The following is a 17649-nucleotide window of genomic DNA, read 5'->3' on the forward strand; positions in this document are numbered from 1 at the left end:
GGGTTACGGGCCCACGCACATTATCCGGCGGAGATCCGCTGTGCGCGCTCCAGGCCCACAATGGTGAGGGGTGGGGCGACCGGCTGCTTCCTCGCCTCCCATTGGCGCACCGGCCCCTTCCTGTCACTGATCCCGGCACCGCCTACCCTCTCAGGCGCCACTGGAGTGGGCGGGTCTAGGCGTATGCTAATAAGGCGGCTGCGGCCACAGCTCATTGGCCAGCTGTGGAGTGTCGGTGAAGTCAGCGCCGAGTCCCAGAAAAACAGAGCGGGGCCAGCTGCAGCGTGTAGTGCGAGCGGGGCAGGACGCGCGCAGCCCGGCCGCCCGCCAGCCCGGCGACCCTCAAGGTAAGCCCGCGCACGCAGCTCGCCTGCCCGCGCTCGCTCGTGCTGTGGCGGCGGCGCCTGGGGGGCGTGCTCCGGCCGGTCTCCCTGCGGGCGGTGCCTTTGTTCGTGCGGGGAGGAGGCGCGTTTAAAGGGCCAGCTGTTGGAAGGACTTGGGGGACCCTCACCCCCACCGAGCATCCTCCATAGCCACGGGGGAAAATTGAGACCCCCTTTCTACTAAACCTTCCCATCTGCCTTTATGACTGTTGCTCAGTTTTTTAGGGGAAGTTACCTAGGCGGCAGGGTTCTGGGGGGTCCCGGGCTTTCTTTTGGTAGGAGGTGGTGGTGGTGGTGGTGGTGGTGGTACGGTGATCATGGCCTCTGCTAGGAGAGAACAGCCTCTTGCTTCGGTCAGGCTGCACTGTGTGTGGCTGGGTAGCTGAGTGGGTGGGTGCAAGCGACACCAATGCGCGGGTGCTTCTCTGCAGCAGCCAGAGGAAGGAGGAAAGAGGGAAGGGGAGGAAGGAGAGCAGGATGGAGGTATCCCAGGTGCGTTCATTCATCAGCATCGCCCTGGAGGAGAGAGGGAGACCAGAGGGGCGCAAGGATGACCCTTCGGTCCTAAGACCCGCCTGAATGAGCGGGTACGTATGTTTCCCCGGGAACCCCATGCCATCCTTCACCACCACCCTCCACCCACCCACCCGTGTGACTGGCGGCATCTTGCAGGCATGGACTGAAAGCAACTCCTAGCTCCGGATTCCTTGGGCATCCCCGGGTCCCACCTGGCTGCTTCCCGGCATTGCTGGGTTGCTGAGGGATGGCGCCGTTCACCATGGGGGGTGGGGTGGGGTGGTGGTGGGGGGGTAGAAGCTTGAAGTCATTATCCTCCTTTCAGGGGGAATGTGCTGTCGGGTGCTGCATCCCTGTGCATCCGCTGTTGTAAGACGCCTTTGAAATTTTCACCAGTGCATGCATGCTTTCTTCAGGCAGACAGAATTGATGATGCTGTGGCATTGCTGGCTTCGCCCAGATCCTGGGTTTTTCCAGCATGTTCTGGCTGAGCCTTTGATTTTTTTTTGTTGTTGTTGTTGTTGTTGCTGTTGTTGTTTGTTTGAAACTGAATGCTAGGATGTTCCTGTTGTCACAGGGCCGATCTGCTGAAATTGCCGGAATTGATTTCACTGTCAGGAGGGACGTTCATTTAGAACCATCATGGAATCTATCCAGCCTGTCAGGCCTCTGGCATCACACTCCCCCCACCTCCTTGAGTCTCCCCCCCCACCTTATAAATGAGACCAGCGTCTATCTCCGTTCCTATTCTTGGATTTTGAGCTGCTGTCTTTATTTTAGTTTTGTGTTGGAAAGGCATCTTGATGGTGATTGAAGAGAATGGAACAGATTACAAGTAGGGTGGACAACAGATGGGGACAGTAGTCTCACTGGCAGAAAATACATGCCAGGGACTCCTGATCAACATCCCTCAGAGATTAGGGAGGTAGCTGGCTGTTTGTAAAGGTGTGTGTGTGTGTGTGTACACACTCTGAAGGAGGGGCAGGGAAGGAGGATGATCTGCCCCACCCTCCTGAAGTGTCCTTTAATGGGACCTTGCCAGCCAAACTGATATCTCAGGCTCTTGGCCCAAAGGGAAAAGGTTGGTCTGTTGGCCCCTTTGCCCTAGATGTGGTTAGAGAGGGTGGCTAGGAAAGGGTTAGTTCTAGGGGTTGCAGAGAGCACATTTCACAATGGAGGGCCCTGAGTGGTAATAGCTGGGGTGACTTCCCAGCAGGTCATTAACAACTGAAAAGAAATACTTTGGACTCCTGTGGGAGTGAGGTGGAGGGAGGTATTGTCATTTTCTGTCCCACACCCCACCCCCTCTTGGGCCTTTTCCTCCTTTTACCTGCTTTCTTAGATTCTAGCCACTCAGTTTCTGTGAACTTTTCTGAAGGGGTTTGGGGGTGGAGGTGGTGGTCTATAAGGGGTGAGGTAGAAATGATGGAGAAAGATGAGCAGATGCTTCATACTTTGGTAGAACAAAGACTCGTTCAGCTACTCCCCATTTACCCCTCCAAAATAGAATTCAATAGAGATCGAAGAGCCTGGAGTTTTCTTTGCAGAGAATGAATGGGCAGGGTCAGGGTGGGAGAAGCATTTATTGCACAACATTGATAATCTTCTGCTCTTCCAGATTTGGCTCTGAACTCTTCCCTGGACATGCAAATCGATTTGCTGTAGAGGGCACTCACTGAGAATGCAGGATTTAATCTGTCTCTGAGAAAGAGAATGAATGGTTTCACAAAGCTTCAGTGGAGGAGGTTTGGCTGGAAAGCTGACTTTGACCCTGGTGACCAACGGGCTCTAAGTTGTGGGCAGTTGTTTTCTGTTCTGGGCCTGTGCTCTTTTTTTTTTTTAATTTTTATTTATAAAAAGGAAACTGACAAAAAACATAGGATAAGAGGGGTACAACTGGGCCTGTGCTCTTGTTGGTAAGCTGGAGGGCTTTGGAGCTGACCGTTTCCCTGTGTTCCCGACAGCACTGCTATTCTTAGATTCAGGAGTGCTGTTTGTGATGGTATTTTTACATTCTTTTATGTGTCCTAAGCTGATGTTAAATTCCCAGTATTTCTCAGTGGCATGAAAGAAGTCTTTTAAGACTCAGGCTTTTGTTAGATTCAGACCCTCCTTTTCCTTGCTTTGTGCGATTCATGAGGTTTTCTGGTATGCAAATAATTGTGAGCTAGAACTGGTCTGATAGCCTCAGAGTGGATAGCTGACTGAAGATCTAATGGTGGGATGATAGGATGCTGGGGAAAGAGAGTTTCAGTAATTTATTCTCCCTTCCTGTGTATGCTTAGCTCATTGTTTTATTTATGGTCCTACAGGTGAATGTCTTGATAATATAGAGCCTACAAGCTGGAAGAGACCTGGGTAATTTGCCATACTAAAGCCCTTTTATTGAGGAATCTGGGGGGGGGTGTTGAGAGGTTTGGCAATCTGTCCAAGGTTACACTTATAGCTAGATGCAGAAGTGGGGCAGGAATCTTCCTCATCCTGTGTTCTGGATGTATCTCTTAGGCTCCCTCTTCCTTGGAGAGAATTTATACCAAGATAGAATAGAGAAAAGTGAGGAGGAAAGATGGGCAGAGAAAAGGAGACAGTGGAGAAACAGACTAAGTAGAAGACTGGGTACAGGTCAGATGGGGGAGAGAAACACAGTTGCTCAGCTTGGAGGAGGTTTGGGGCTGGGGTGGGGGGTGCTCTATAAGCTCTGAAATAACAGTTTGCAGCTGCCAGAATAAAGTAAGTGGAGAGAGGATTGGCTTGGACCAGGAGGGGGGAAGTGGGTGGACTGAGAGTCCAGTCTGATTAGGGAGTAACGTGGAGTTTCTTGGGATCTCTCCTGGTGCCCTGCAAAATGTAGACTGTTGTGGAGGCTGCTTTGTTTCAAGGCCAGATGAGAGGCCTTTGGAGCCTCTGGGACACACAGAACTTGTCAGGTGTGCTCCTGGTGATGTGGGAGAATGCTGAGGTAGGACCCAGTTCTGCTGACATCCCCCAAGTTTTATATTTATTTATTTGTATTTAAGTGCAAAATGAACAAAACATTTTGGGAAAAATCTTTTCCACCAAGGCAGCACTTAGCGTCTCTCTCTCTCTCTCTCTCTCTCCCTCCCTCTCCCTCTCTCTCTCTCTCTCTCTCTCCCTCTCCCTCTCCCTCTCCCTCTCTCTCTCTCTCCCTCTCTCCCCACAGCACTGCTCTCCTCTGTCTTATGAAGTTGCCAGGAATTAAACCTGGGACCGCTGGTGCTTCATCTTTTAAAGTCTGCAGTGTAAATTACTATGCTATCTCTCTTCTCCCCCCAACTTGCCCCCAGCATTTTCTTCTTTCATTTTCGTTGGTATTTTATATACCATCTGAGGTAGTGTGCTCCTTTTTTTTAGAGATATACTGAACCATAACACATTTAAAGAGGCCAGTGACCTGAGTGAAGCCTCACACTGTTTCAGTGAGCAATTACAGAGCTGTGAAGAGTGGTTGGTTAGCCAGCTCAGTAACCATTCAAAGGCAAGGATAAAAGGTGATAGTGCTTTGAAGTCTATAGCTCAAGCCAATAGCTGGCCACATATGGTGTAATTTACTTTAGATAATTCCTCAGGTCCAGGAAGAGTCTCTATGGATTTATTAGTTGTTCCTCCTTTTTGTGTTTGGTTAAGCTTGTATGTCTCTTCCAGCATTTTCTGTCTTCCCATCCTCCTTTCCCCACATCTCCCTTTACCATTTATTTCCTTCATCTTCCTGCTCCATTTTACTTTTGCTCTCTTCTTGTATCTTTCCCCTTACCTGTCACCTTGTCCTTTTTTTTTTTTTTGCTATAAATAATATACTTCTGTAGTGTATTTTATTTAAAAGTGTTAAAACAATTTTATTTGTTTATTTTAGATAGAAGAAATGAAGGGGGGGGAAGAGGTAGAGGGGGAGTGAGATGGAAAGACACCTACAGCCCTGCTTCACCACTTATGAAGCTTTCCTCTTGCTTTCCCTGGGGGACCAGGGACTTGAACCTGGATCCTTGTGCACTCAACTGCTTTGCCCCACTGTAGTGTATTTTAATATAGTTACTATGTGATTAGAGTTTTATCTTCTCTGTTGTTAATTTGAAATCAACTGACTTCACTGTGAGAGTGTGTATGTGCTTTGTACTCTCAAAACAAGCAAACCAAACTCAGTTACATAGATTTTTATTTCTATGTGGCCTTCCACTGTTTTTTTCCCCCTCTCTCTTCCTCTGTGGTCAGTAGTAACTCTAAAAAGAAAAAAAAATTAGTTTGCTATCGTGATTATTATTGTTTTTTTATTACAAAAACAGCTTTAACAATAGAAAAAATTTCCACCCCTCTATTGTGGACACAGGGGACACCCTCTCCCAAGAGACTTGCCCTATTTCTTGACTTCCTTCCATGGGAAGTATCTAATATGTATTCTCTTCCAGAAGCCTGAAACTGTATGGGGTGGAAACCCCTGATGGAGTTTGGGCTGAGGGAGGGGTGATGGTGGTGATGGAGAGAAAATGTGTGTGTGTGTGTGTGTGTGTGTGTGTGTGTCTAAGTGGGGCCTCATTCATTCATGATTTCACTACTCCAGACCATATTTTCATTCAGATATGGTGACAGAGTGAAAGATATCATAGTACTAATGCTTCCTCTATTGCCATAGCACTTTCCATGTAGTGTCAGGACTTGAACCTGGGTCACCTGTAAGGCAGTGCAGATACTCTACCCAGTGAGCTGTCTGTCTCTTTAGTTCTTCTTGTGGGTGATTTTGGGAATAGAGTTGGGAAAGGACATAGTAGATTATGACATAGAAAGTATATCCAGAAGAATTCAGTGTGTTGGCTTTTATTTCCTTAGGCTGAGCTAACTTACTAAGAAGTAGCAGGTTCTGGGAATCCGGTAGTAGCGCAGTGGGTTAAGCGCACATGGCACAAAGCGCAAGGACCAGTGTAAGGATCCCGGTTTGAGCCCCTGGATCCCCACCTGCAGGGGAGTTGCTTCACAGGCGGTGAAGCACGTCTGCAGGTGTCTCTCTTTCTCTCCCCCTCTCTGTCTTCCCCATCTCTCTCCATTTTTCTCTGTCCTATCTAACAATGACGACATCAATAACAACAATAATAACTATAACAATAAAACAACAAGGGCAACAAAAGGGAATAAATAAATATTAAAAAAAAGTAGCAGGTCCCAGGGTCTTTTTTATTAAAAGTGTGTGTGTGTGTGTGTGTGTGTGTGAGAGAGAGAGAGAGAGAGACAGACAGACAGACAGACAGAGTTGTCGTTTTCTGATTAGTGTTGGTGGGGACCCAGGGGGTATCATGTGGCACGGCCTCCTACAGGTTCCTGGTATGAAGTCTCAGATGCTTTGAAGGTTGTACCTTGTAGTGCTTAAAATTTTTTTCCTGACCCATTAATTAATTAATTATAGAGAAGATTGAGTCTTAGTGCTTGGTGGTGGTCAGTAGGTGGTTTAGTGTCTAAAGGGGGCATCTCAAAGCAAGAGGTCACCTTGAAATCTCCAGTTTTTCTGTTAAAAATTCATGTGAGTTGCAACCCAGTAAGTTTCACAGTGATTAAAATGCTGGACTTCGGGGAAGCAATTACAGAAGCCAGACCTTCCACCTTCTGCAACCCACAATGACCCTGGGTCCATGCTCCCAGAGGGATAGAGAATGGGAAAGCTATCAGGGGAGGGGGTGGGATATGGAGATTGGGTGGTGGGAATTATGTGGAGTTGTACCCCTTCTACTGTATGGTTTTGTTAATTTATCCTTTCTTAAATAAAAAATAAATGTAAAAAAAAAAAAGAAAGAACGAGAGAGGAGCCAGGTGGTGGTGCACATAGTACTGAGCAGCAAGGGCCAGCACAAGGATGTCAGGCCCGCTCCCCACCTGCACTGGGGATGCTTTATGAGTGGTGAAGCAGGGCTGCAGGTTGTCTTTTTCTCTTCCTCTTTATCTCTCCCCCCCTCTCAATTTACCTCCGTTCTATCAAAAACCATAGAAAAATAAATACATAAAAAAGGAAAAAAAAAAAAGCTGGACTTGAAAGCATGAGGTCCGGAGTTTGATCCCTGGTGTCACTTATGCCAGAATGACTCTCTGCTTCTCTCTCTCTTTCTCATAAATAAACATATAACTTAATATTAAAACTGTACCACAAGTTTTGTGCTCTATAGCAGGCCTATGCTGATTTTAGTATAGAAGCATTTAAAATACTTTACAAATGGGTGCAACTTTTTCTTGGGCCCTTGCTTGGCCACACCCACACTAATAGGTTGGTTCACCCAGTCTAGTTGTGAAGCCCATAGAGGTGGCCTCACTTGGTGATGTGGAAAGCCGAGCCTCTTGCCTTTCCTGCTGGCTCTGTCAAACCTACCAGATGTCCTAGCCATTCATAACTCTGCCAGGGCCGCAAAGAAAAGGTTCTTCCAAACACCAGGACTTGCTCCCTTGCCTGAAGGCCTTTGTCTCTTTTGCCTGTTTGGTTTCTTGTAGACTCCCCTCACATCTGAAAGGGCTATTTTCCTTCCTGTTTTCAACTCTCTCCTCTTGCCACTACTCCGTTCCTTTGTCACCTCCACCAGTTTGTGAAGTCTGGCAAAGAGAGTATTATTTCTCTTTAAAGTTTACTTTTGGGAGTTGGGCGGTAGCGCAGCGGGTTAAAGTTTATTTTATTTATTTATTTATTGCTGCCAGGGTTCTCACTGGGGCTTAGTGCCTGCACCATTAATCCACTGCTCCTGGAGGCCATTTTTTTTCCATTTTGTTGCCCTTATTGTTATTGTCATTATTATTGTTGTTATTGCTGTTCTTGTTGAATAGGGCAGAGAGAAACGAGAGAGGAGGAGAAGAGAGAGAGGGGGAGAGAAAGACACTTGCAGAACTGCTTCACCGCTTGTGAAGCCACTCCCCTGCAGGTGGGGAGCTGGGGGCTCGAACCAGCATCCTTATGCTGGTCCTTGTGCTTTGCACCATGTGCGCTTAACCCAGTGCGCTACTGCCTGGCTCCCTTATTTTATTTTTTTAACCAGAGCACTGATTCGCCCTGGTTTATGATGGTGCCGGAGACTGAACTTGGTACTCAGGCATGAGAGTCTCTTTGCATAACATTGTTATCTACCAGTGCTTATATTTTAATTTGTATCCAACTGAAGCCTCATCTAGTGACCACCGACTCCATTTGTCAGTAGACATGGTTTTCTGTTGCTGGAGTAACAAACTATTACAGTTCTAGAGGTTAGATATCTGAGGGATTCACGTGGTTAAAATAAGATGTTAGTAGGCTGCATTTCCTTCCTTCCTTCCTTTTTTTTTTTTATGCCACCAAGGTTATTGCTGGGATTTGGTGCCAGCACGGTGAACACTGCTCCCCAACCCCCCTTTTTTTCTCTTTCTATTTTATTTGATAGGACAGAGAGGGGGCAGGGCTAGATAGCATAATGATTATGCAAACAGACTCTCATGCGTGAGACTCCATAGTCCCAGGTTTAATCCCCCCACACCACCTTAAACCAGAGCTGGGTTAAAAACCAGAGCTCTATTAAAAAAATAATAATAATACTTGAGAGGAAAGGAAGAGGTAGAGAGGGGAAAAGAAAGATAGGGAACTGCTGACCTGCTTCACCACTTGTGAGGTAGGAAACAGGGGCTGGAAGCTGGGTCCTTCACCTTGGTAAGATGTACCACTAATCCCCCCACCCCCAAATACACACATTCCCTTCTGAATAGAGTCTCTCTTTCCTGTATCTTTCATCTGGATACCACGTGCACTATTTAACTCACAGCTCCTTCCCTTCATCTTTAAATGGCTACTTAAACAGTCTCCCAGTACATCACTCTCACTTTGTGCTGACTCTGCACTTCCCTCATCCACTTTGAAGGACCCTTGTCCTACCAGGAACATCTAAGGCAATCTCCCTGTTTTACCTTCAATCAGTTAACCACCATAAATCAAGCTACAACCACTGTGCTCCTTTGCATTATACATTTATCTACCTATCTATCTATATATGATAACATGTTTATAAATTCAGGAATTAGGATATGGGAATCTTTGAGGGGTCATCATTTTTTTGATATGTGTTTGTTTTGTTTTTAATAAGTTTTTTATCATCTTTATTTATTAGATAGTAATCCAATAAATCCAGAAATCAAGAGGGAAGGGAGATATAGAGAGGGAGAGAGACATCTGCAGCACTGCTTTACCACTTGAAAAGTTTTGCCCCTGTAGGTGGGAACTGGGGGCTCAAACCCTGATCCTTGCACATTGTAATGTGTGCTCAGCCAAGCACCACCACCTGGCCGCAGGACCATAATTCTACCAGTCATAATTATTTCCAACTATTTACCTATTTCTTCTGATACTTGTATCATATTTATGTTACCTAGAGTGCTTTTTTTTCTTGACCATGTAAGATGTTATTCTGTCCTACGCTTATATAGATTGGTGGAACCTTGTAGTCTTTCTAATACCTCTCCTGCCTTCATATATATTTTTTCCCCGTACCCTCTCAATATGCTCCTGTCATAGGCTTTAACTACATTAGTAGTTTACATTTACCCTATTTTGACTATGTAAGTAATGTTTAAGTCCAAAGCATATATAGATGTTCTGTAATATTTTTTGTATCTTTTTTTAAAAATACATATTTTATTTATTATTTAATGGGAAAGATAGGAGAGGAGACAGAAAGAACCAGACATCACTCTAGTACATGTGCTGCTGGGGATTGAACTCACAACCTCATGCTTGACAGTTCAGTGTATTATTCACTGTGCCACCTCCCAGACCACTGTATCTTTTTTTTTTTGAATTTTTATTTATTTTCCCTTTTGTTGCCCTTGTTTTAATTATTATTATTGTTATTGATGTCATCGTTGTTGGATAGGACAGAGAGAAAATGGGGAGAGAAATGGGGAGGGAAAGACAGAGGGGGCGAGAAAGACAGACACCTGCAGACCTTCTTCACCGCTTGTGAAGTGACCCACCCCCCTGCAGGTGGGGAGCTGGGGGCTCGAACTGGGATCCTTACGCCAGTCCTTGCACTTTGTACCACCTGCGCTTAACCCGCTGCGCTACCACCCAACTCCCTGTATCTTTTTAAAAGTTAATATTCACCATTTTATGTTACTCACTAGTTATTCCCAGAGTCTGGCAGCATGTACAAACATCTGTTTGTTTTTTAAATAATTTTATTTATTTATTTATTTGTTTATTTGGATAGGCAGGAAAGTGGGAGGTAGAGAGGAACAGAGACAGAGAGACACCTGCAGTCCTGCGTCACCTCGTGAAGTTTCCCCCCTGCAGGTGGGGATAGCGGTTTGAACCCAGATCCTTGCACGCTGTAATGTGAGCGCTTCACCGGGTGTGCCACTTGGCCCTGACCAACATTTCTGTTTATATATCCTGCATTCATTTTCATTTTATTTTAGTTTTTTCCTCTTGGGACTTCCTTCCCAGAAGCCTCTGTTCTTCTTCTGTTGTGTGCCCACTGACCTGTAGGCCAACTCCTGTTGGGAGTCCTTCACCTTGTTCTGGGTTGGCTATTTATGTATTTGTTTTTGTTTGTCACCAATTTAGGTTTCACTGCTGGGGTTGTTATTTCAGATAGAAAGAAATAGACAGGTATTGAGAATTAGAAAGAGAGAGCGCAAGATGCCATAACACTGAAGTTTCCTTCCTGGGCTGCACGCATGGCAAAGCTATCTAGGTAAGCTATTTTGCTAGCCCTATTGTCTCCTTCTTGACTTCTTACTTTTCTCTTTAATTTCATTTACTTATTACTGGATAGACACAGAGAGAATTTGAGAGGGGGAGATAGAGAGGGAGAGAGACAGAGAGACACCTGCAGCACTGCTTCACCACTCGTGAAGAATTTCCCCTGTAGGTGGGGACCAGGAGCTCGAACCCAGATCTTTTTGCATTGTTATGTGTGTGCTCAACCAGGTGCACCACCACCCGGCCCCTGAATTGTTTTCTAAATTTACATCTGACTGGTGGTTGGATTTATCTAGAATGTCTGGTTGAAAGACATTTTCCCCGTAGAGTTTTGAAGCTATCATTCCATTGTCTTCTGATTTTCCATGTAAAGTTCTTGGATGCTAGTCTGAGTCTTGTTTTTATTTAGGAGGTAACTTGCTTTATTTTCTCACTGACAGTTTTAGGTTCTTTTGTTTTTTTTCTCCCTGAATTCTCAATTTATCTGCTTAACAGAAATTCTAAAATCTTTGTCTTTACCTCACCTTTATTGGAAGCTGGAGGGAAAGTGTTGGGTGGGATAAATCAGGAAGAGAGGGTTGAACACTGGATGACTCCACATGGAGGTAGAACTTGGGAGACAGAAAACATGGGCTGAAACTTGGACTGAGGGTGGTGAACTTTACCGAAGCCAGAGACTCTGGGGAGGGGATAGAATAGGGAGTCTGGAGGGAGAGGGGATTTGGGGTTCTTGATGGGTAGGGGAACAAGAGTATGTAGCAGGAGTCAGGAGGTAGCGCAGCAGGTTAAGTGCACGTGGCATAAAGCTCAAGGACTGGTGTGAGGATCCCGGTTCAAGCCCCTGGCTCCCCACCTGCAGGGGAGTTGCTTCACAAGTGGTGAAGCAGGTCTGAAGGTGTCTTATCTTTCTCTCCCTGCTGTCTTCCCCTCCTCTCTCCATTTCTTTCCTATCCAACAACAATGACTTCAGTAACAACAACAATAATAACTACAACAACAATATAAACAACAAGGGCAACAAAAGGGAAAATAAATATTTTTTTAAAATCTTTTTTTAAAAAAATAGTATGTAGCAGACACCTGTTATGCACCTGTTAGATTGGGAAACCTTGCACATGTATAGGCAGATGTGCTGTAATTAACTACCCCCCCAATAAAAAAGCACAATGGTAAATATAAATTGCTGGACCTGGGAGAAGATATCTCAACATTAAAATGTAGGACTTGCATGCTTGAGTCCTCAGTCTCCAGGTTCAATACCCAGCACAACTGTATGTCAGAGCTCAGTGGTATGCATCGCACATGCTCTTGAAAACAAGTCTTTAAATAGTATCTTACGAAGTCTTTAGTGAGTGTGTGTATTTTTCTTTTCTTTTTTTTTTTTTTTTTTGTTTGAAGACTCACATCCTCCAGTTTGGGAGAATTTCCTTGTTTTTTTTCTTTGATGATTCCCTTTTATCCCATCTCTATGTTTTGTCCTTGCGACTTCGATTAGTTAAAGTTTGGGTTTCTCAGTTGAGTTGTCATTTATAAAATATTGCCTTTCTTTTTTCCCATTTTACTTTTCCTTTACCTTTTGAGAGACACCTCCCATTTTATCTTTCGTCACTTCTATTTTTATGACTTTGCATGAAATGTACTTGCATATTTTATTTTCTAGAACACCCTAGTTCTCTGAATGCTCAGCTCACATTTAAAAGATAATGCCTGGCACACTGGGGGTATAGATCAACCTGCCAATGCCCATGCCCAGTGGAGATGCAATTACAGAAGCCAGAACTCCCACCTTTGGCACCCCATAAAGAATTTGGGTCCATACTACCAGTAGGTGAGAAGTGATGGGGGAAGATGACCAGAGGGCTCTGTACGCTAACTCCATCAGGGCCCAGAAAGAGATGAGGAAAAAGGGAAGGACATTTGGATGTAGTAATAGGTGTATGTGTGATTTGGAAAGGAAGGGAAGATGGGACTTAAAAAGGTAAATATATACAAATATAGACAGATAGTTGTAGAAATAATAGCTAATCCATATCTGCAACCTTGGGAGAACTGCTGTGGTTTCCACTGGAGAAAATTGGGATCCAGAACTCTGGTGGTGGGAATGGTGTGGAGTTATACCCGTTATCTTATAATTTTGTAAATCAATATTAAATTACTAATAAAAAAAATGCCTGGGGGTGGGGGTAGATAGCATAATGGTTCTGCAAAGAGACTCTCATGCCTGAGGCTCCAAAGTCCCAAGTTCAATCCCCCGCACCACCATATGCCAGAGCTGAGCAGTGCTCTGGTAAAAAATAAAAAATAAAAAATAAAATAAAATAAAATTAAAAATTGCCTGGTGCCCTGTGAAGTGGTATAGTGACCAGAGTGTTTAATTTAAAAGCATGAGGTCCTGAGTTTGATCTCTAGTACTGCATATGGCAGAATGCTGCTCTGGTTTTCCTTCTTTTTCCTTTTCTCTCTCTTATTCCTCTGCTCAATCTGTCACCCATGAAATAAAAATAGAGAATCTTTAAAAAAGAACCCAAGCTCCTGACTATAGTGTCTGTTCATATTCGTGAATGTGATCATTTCACTTAAATCAGTATTTTATTTATTTATTTATTTGCCTTCTGCTATTCCTTGCACTGTTAGTTTCCTCCAAGTCCCATTTTCTGCTTATTTTAGTTACTATATTTCCCATTGAAGACATTTTCCATGTAACTGATCCTTGATTATTCTTTTACATTCCTGAGTCCATACCAAGGGGTTGGAAGGTAATTCATTGGTTACAATACATGCCTTGGGTATGATGCCCTGGATTGGATCCCTAGCAGCACATGGGAGCAGCATGGGTGGACGTGGGAGAGCTTCCCTAATGGTGAAGCAATACAGTCCTGGCCTCTAGCTCCTAAACCATCTCCTGTTTCTGTGGTATGAGAAGCCACTTGCTTGGTGCTTCTGTCCCTTGCTTGCAGTTAGCAGAGCAGATGAAGCAGAAGCCGACTGTTATGTGGCAGGCAGCTAGCTCTCCGTCTTGAGTTCTGTTAACAGATCTCTTCTTCTGTTGTCTCTTTTCCATTGAAAACTTTTTTTTTTTTTTGTAGTGATCCTTTAGGGTCCATGGAGAGAGTAGAAATAAATGAGTGTTTAATTCTCTGGGCCAGAAATTTGTTTCACTTATTGATTGATTGATTGATTGATAGAGACAGAGAAATTGAGGGAGGAAGGGGGTTAGAGATGGTGAGAGACAGAGAGACACCTGCAGCACTGCTTCACCACTTGTGAAGCTTTTCTCCCGCAGGTGGGGACCAGAGACTTGAACCTTGGTCCCTGGGCACTGTAATTTGAGCACTTAACCAGGTGCACCATAGCCTGGCCCATTTCATGTTTTTATCCAAATCCTTAAACTGGTGCCTGATGTATAGTTTATACACAAGCCAGGTTTGTCTAATGATTGAATACATATTTTTGAGAGTAGTTTACATGTTACAGTTAGTTAGTCATCAGCTTTCAAGAGTATTCGATGCAGTCTCAGAAACAAATGCATTGCTTTTTAAAATATTATTTATTTATTTATTTATTATTGGATAGAAAGAGTAATTGAGAGGGGAGGGAGAGATTGACAGGGAAAGAGACAGAGAGACACCTGCAGCCCTGCTTCACCACTCATGAAGCTTTCCTCCTGCAGGTGGGGACTAGGGGCTTGAACCTGGATCCTTGCATACTATCATGTGTGCACTTAACCAGGTGCGCCACCACCTGACCCCACAAATCCTTCGTTTATTCTGAGAAAGCTGTAAGAGGCAGCAGAGCTCAGCACCATCTCCAGGCAGCATAGGCTAAGAAGCAGGGCGAGCCAGCCCTTAGAGATTGTTAGGGCAGGCCAATGACAAGACCCAGGTATTACTTCCTGCCCTGTTACCTTTGCCACCTTGAGAAGACACTTAACAGCCTGTCTGGTTCTTGTGTTCCTCAGGCATAATAGAGCTGTTTGTCAAAACTGGATTCAATTCACTGTGACTGGGTGCTCGCTCCATGCAAGGTGCAGTTTTGGGATAATTCCAGGCATATCTATTCAGGGAAGTAGTTCAGTATTTTGTTATTATCTTTATTTACTTATTTATAAGATAGGCACAGCCAGAAAACGAGAGGGAAAGGGCAGATGGGGGTGGGTGTGGGAGGAGAGAAAGAGAGATAACTTGCAGCACTGCTTCACCACTCACAAAGCTTTCCCCTGTGGGTGGGGACTTTGGTTGGGGGGAACCTCAAACCTGGGACCTTGTGCATTGTAGCATGTGCGCTCCACCAGGTTTGCCATGGCCCATCCGGCCCTGTAGTTCAATATTTTATACATATGTCTGACAGCATGTGCCATACTAAATGGACTGTGTTTGGTTTATCTCTTTTGCTCTTGATTCAGTTGGGTTGCTGGAAAAGTCATGACATATTTTTGCATAGAAAAAAAAATATGGTATAGGGCCTCGGGTGGTGGCACACCTGATTGAATGCACATGTTACAATGCATAAGGACCCATGTTTAAGCCCCTGGTCCCCATCTGCAGGGGGAAAGCTTTGCGAGTGGTGAAGCAGTGTTGCAGTTGTCTCTCTGTCTTTCTCTCCCTTTCTATCACCTCCTTCCCTCTCAATTTCTGCCTGTCTCTATCCAATAAATAAAAATAAAGATACTTTAAAAAATTAAAAAAAACAACAACAACATGGTATGACTCTTCCGACAACCTAGTAGTTCAGTGCCTTGCATTGAATAAGTGGTCTACTAAGTTGTCGTCTTCACTGTTTCTAGACTGTGGACTTTGTCACCTTTGTATCACCAGGTCTGATACAGTTCTTTGGCACCTAGGAGGTGTTTTGTAAATGCTGGCTTTCTACACTTAGAGTGAAAACTGAATTAACCTGTCAGAATCCCTAGACCTTACACAGAGAATGATGACTTTTTTTTTGTTTGTTTGTTTTATTTTGGCCAGCTGTGTGTTCTCTGGCTCACTTGAGGGTTAGCGACAGGGCTATGCTGATAAAGTCTACAGAGATAGCTGTTCTGGGTCTCAGCCTTGACACTAGAGGGTTGTTCACCTCCAACAGATCCCATCACGTGTTTGTTTAATTGGCTTCACACTGTTACAGGTTAAACAGTGCCTTTTTGAAGATATATATTTTTTATTGCGACCAGGCTTATCTCTGGGGTTTGGTGCCTACATGATGAGTCCATTGTTTATTTTTATTTTACTTGTTTATTTTTTTTTACCAGTGCACTGCTCGGGTCTGGCTTATGGTGATATGGGGTATTGAACCTCAGACCTGGGAACCTCAGTCATGAGAGTCTGTTTACATAACCATATACTATCTCCCCCACCCAGTCCACTGTTCTTGATGACCATTTTTTAAATGTTTAGTTTTTTAAAAATTTTATTTACTCCCTTTTGTTGCCCTTGTTGTTTTTTATTGTTGCAGTTATTGTTGTTGTTACTGATGTTGTCATTGTTGGATAGGACAGAGAGACATGGAGAGAGGAGGGGAAGACAGAGAGGGGGAGAGAAAGATAGACACCTGCAGACCTGCTTCACCACTTATGAAGCGACTCCCCTGTAGGGAGCCAGGGGCTTGAACCGGGATCCTTATGTCAGCCCTGGCGCTTTGTGACACATGCATTTAATCCACTGTGCTACCGCCCAACTCCCAATGTGTAGTTTTTTTTATAAGTGATTTAATAATACTTAACAAGATTGTAAGGTAACAGGGATACAATTACACAGAATTCCCACCACCAGAGTTCCGTATCCTATCCCCTCCATTGGAAACATCCTTATTGTTTATCCCTCTGAGATTATGGACCAAAATTCTTTTTGGAGTGCAGAAGGTTGAAGGTCTGGCTGCTGTAGTTGCTTCTCCGCTGTACATGACACTGGCAAATCGATCCATACTCCCAGCCTGTTTCTATCTTTCCATAGTGGTATAGGGATCTGGGGGTGGGGAGGGGGAGGGGATTCCAGGACACATTGATGAGGTCATCTGCCTAGAGAAGTCAGGATGGAATCATAGTAGTATCTGGAACTTGGTGGCTGAAATGCAGTAAGATGGAAAAACAGGACAAAATGTTTAATAAACAGGAACCATGAAGTAGGAATAGAGCAGATGAAAGTAGGAACCTCAGAGTAGAAGGAAACTAGGAAACCTTTTTTAGGAATGTTGCTAGGATCCTGTGTCTTCATAATCTTTGCTTGAGCTTGATAGTTAACATGGGGGTGAACCAGAAATACTGTCTTGGAAGATGGTGTCAGAGTTGAGAGTAGAGCTAGGAAGCAGAATTAGGGCAGAGAGTTGCTTGCAAACATGAAGAAGATATATAAATGCAATGAACTACTTACCACAGTGATCTAACCTGGGGCCCATATCTATTCATATTTAGCCTGTACAACCTCTGAGTCCCTGTCAGACTGAGCTCACAGTCCATAGTCACAGCTAGGAACAGACTAGGCTGCACTCATTTCAAAGCTAGTCTTCCTGGAGTGGTGGAATAGGATGACCCAGCCCCCCTTTGGAGAGTGGGGCAGTTTACCATTGCTAGTTCATAGTGAGGGCATGAGTGACCATTTCTTTCTTTCCTTTTTTTTATTTTAATTTTTTATTTATAAAAAGGAAATATTGACAAAACCATAGGGTAAGAGGGGTATAGCTTCACACAATTCCCACCACCAGAACTCTGTATCCCATCCCCTCCCCTGATAGCTTTCCTATCCTTTAACCCTCTGGGAGTATGGACCCAAGGTCATTGTGGGATGCAGAAGGTGGAAGGTCTGGCTTCTGTAATTGCTTCCCCATTGAACATGAGCATTGATTGGTCGATCCATACTCCCAGCCTGCCCCTCTCTTTCCCTAGTGGGGAAGGGCTCTGGGGAAGCGGAGCTCCAAGACACACTGGTGGGGTTGTCTGTCCAGGGAAGTCTGGTCGGCATCATACTAGCATCTGGAAGCTGGTGATTGACAAGAGGGTTAACGTACAAAGCCAAACAAATTGTTGACCAATCATGGACCTAAGGGCTGGAATAGTGC

The 17649-nt window shown here is 44.5% G+C and overlaps 1 protein-coding gene across 49 annotated transcripts in view; it reads left to right on the forward strand.

The window, feature by feature from the left end:
- Nucleotides 1-207: 207 nt before the first annotated feature.
- SORBS1 (sorbin and SH3 domain containing 1) overlaps nt 208-17649 on the forward strand; it is a 331521-nt gene continuing 314079 nt past the window's right edge. For 45 of the 49 annotated variants that reach the window (XM_060193311.1, XM_060193305.1, XM_060193352.1 and 42 more), the window contains exon 1: nt 208-347. The gene's annotated coding sequence lies outside the window, so the exon portion shown is untranslated. Of the gene's footprint in view, nt 348-892; nt 971-17649 lie in introns of all 49 variants that reach the window. The other 4 variants (XM_060193320.1, XM_060193308.1, XM_060193315.1 and 1 more) reach the window with 3 other exon arrangements.

Source organism: Erinaceus europaeus, chromosome 1 (assembly GCF_950295315.1).
Source record: "Erinaceus europaeus chromosome 1, mEriEur2.1, whole genome shotgun sequence".
Lineage (NCBI taxonomy): Eukaryota > Metazoa > Chordata > Mammalia > Eulipotyphla > Erinaceidae > Erinaceus > Erinaceus europaeus.